We start from the raw sequence: 2,681 nt of genomic DNA on the forward strand, positions 1-2,681 counted from the left end.
GCTTTTCTCATGTGCATTTGTGTGAGTGTGTGTGTGTGCCTGTATGTGTGTTTGTGTGTGTGTGCCTGTATGTGTGTTTGTGTGTGTGTGCCTGTATGTGAGTGTGTGTGCGTGCCTGTATGTGTGTTTGTGTGTGTGCCTGTATGTGAGTGTGTGTGCCTGTATGTGTGTTTGTGTGTGTGTGCCTGTATGTGAGTGTGTGTGCGTGCCTGTATGTGTGTTTGTGTGTGTGCCTGTATGTGTGTTTGTGTGTGTGCCTGTATGTGAGTGTGTGTGCCTGTATGTGTGTTTGTGTGTGTGCCTGTATGTGAGTGTGTGTGCCTGTATGTGTGTTTGTGTGTGTGTGCCTGTATGTGAGTGTGTGTGCGTGCCTGTATGTGTGTTTGTGTGTGTGTGCCTGTATGTGAGTGTGTGTGCGTGCCTGTATGTGTGTTTGTGTGTGTGCCTGTATGTGTGTTTGTGTGTGTGCCTGTATGTGAGTGTGTGTGCCTGTATGTGTGTTTGTGTGTGTGTGCCTGTATGTGAGTGTGTGTGCGTGCCTGTATGTGTGTTTGTGTGCGTGCCTGTATGTGTGTTTGTGTGTATGTGTGTTTGTGTGTGTGCGCCTGTATGTGTGTGTGTGCCTGTATGTGTGTTTGTGTGTGTGTGCCTGTATGTGTGTTTGTGTGTGTGTGCCTGTATGTGTGTTTGTGTGTGTGTGCCTGTATGTGTGTTTGTGTGTGTGTGTCTGTATGTGTGTTTGTGTGTGTGTGCCTGTATGTGTGTTTGTGTGTGTGTGCCTGTATGTGTGTTTGTGTGTGTGTGCCTGTATGTGTGTTTGTGTGTGTGTGTCTGTATGTGTGTTTGTGTGTGTGTGCCTGTATGTGTGTTTGTGTGTGTGTGCCTGTATGTGTGTTTGTGTGTGAGATGAAAAGTAGAAGGAAAGAAAAAGAGCTTTGACTTGGGTTGACTATTTTGTGCTTATGTACCAGAGTATGTGAGTGAAGCAGAGCTGGAGCGGAGCGTGCCCGATTTGACTGAGGCATGGAGCGAGATTCCCAAAAGCTGAAGCGTTGGAAGCACTCACTTCACCAGCTCAGGGCATGTCCGGCCCAGCATGCATTTGTAGTCTACTTGGGTGCTGCTATCTATAGCCCCTTGCTTCAGCTATTGTCTAAATATTTTCATAAAGATACTGATAAAACACACGTGCTAAATCAAGGTGACTTACAAAGATGTAGACCAAGAGCAAGAGATGGAGTGTGGTGATGTAATGACCACAACAAAGAAGAGAGGGAGTGTGGTGATGTAATGATCACAACAAAGAAGAGAGGGAGTGTGGTGATGTAATGATCACATCAAAGAAGAGAGGGAGTGTGGTGATGTAATGATCACATCAAAGAAGAGAGGGAGTGTGGTGATGTAATGATCACATCAAAGAAGAGAGGGAGTGTGGAGATGTAATGACCACAACTAAAGAATCATTGTGGAATCTGAAAAGATACATATCCCAAAAGCATGATGCTATACTACGAACACTATCCACCACTTTCTATCCACCACTTTCTATCTATCCCTTTCTATCTACCACTTTCTATCTATCCCTTTCTATCCATCCCTTTATTTATTTCACCTTTATTTAACCAATTTACAATTGCGACCTGGCCAAGATGAAGCAAAGCAGTTCGACACATACAATGACACAGAGTTACACATGGAGTAAAACAAACATACAGTCAATAATACAGTAGAAACGAGTCTATACACTATGTGAGCAAATGAGGTGAGATAAGGGAGGTAAAGGCAAAAAAAAAGGCCATGGTGGCAGAGTAAATACAAGATAGCAAGTAAAACACTGGAATGGTGGATTTGCAGTGGAAGAATGTGCAAAGTAGAAATAAAAATAATGGGGTGCAAAGGAGCAAAATAAATAAATAAATTAAATAAATACAGTAGGGAAGAGGTAGTTGTTTGGACTAAATTATAGGTGGGCTATGTACAGGTGCAGTAATCTGTGAGCTTCTCTGACAGCTGGTGCTTAAAGCGAGTGAGGGAGATAAGTGTTTCCAGTTTCAGAGATTTTTGTAGTTCGTTCCAGTCATTGGCAGCAGAGAACCGGAAGGAGAGACGGCCAAAGAAAGAATTGGTTTTGGGGGTGACCAGAGAGATATACCTGCTGGAGTGCGTGCTACAGGTGGGTGATGCTATGGTGACCAGCGAGCTGAGATAAAGGGGGACTTTACCTAGCAGGGTCATGGAGCTAGTTTGGCGATGAGTATGAAGCGAGGGTCAGTCAACAAGAGTGTACAGGTCGCAATGGTGGGTAGTATATGGGGGTTTGGTGACAAAACGGATGGCACTGTGATAGACTGCATCCAATTTGTTGAGTAGGGTTTTGGAGGCTATTTTGTAAATGACATCGCCGAAGTTGAGGATTGGTTGGATGGTCAGTTTTACAAGGGTAATAGGAAGCCAATTCTAGATTTCACTTTGGATTGGAGATGTTTGATGTGGGTCTGGAAGGAGAGTTTACAGTCAAACCAGACACCTAGGTAGTTGAAGTTGTCCACGTATTCTAAGTCAGAGCCGTCCAGAGTAGTGATGTTGGACAAGCGGCAGGTGCAAGCAGCGATCGATTGAAGAGCATGCATTTAGTTTTAAGCCACGGAAGGAGAGTTGTATGGCATTGAAGCTTGCCTGGA

The sequence above is a fragment of the Oncorhynchus masou genome, chromosome 29, assembly GCF_036934945.1.
Source record: "Oncorhynchus masou masou isolate Uvic2021 chromosome 29, UVic_Omas_1.1, whole genome shotgun sequence".
Taxonomy (NCBI): Eukaryota; Metazoa; Chordata; class Actinopteri; order Salmoniformes; family Salmonidae; genus Oncorhynchus; species Oncorhynchus masou.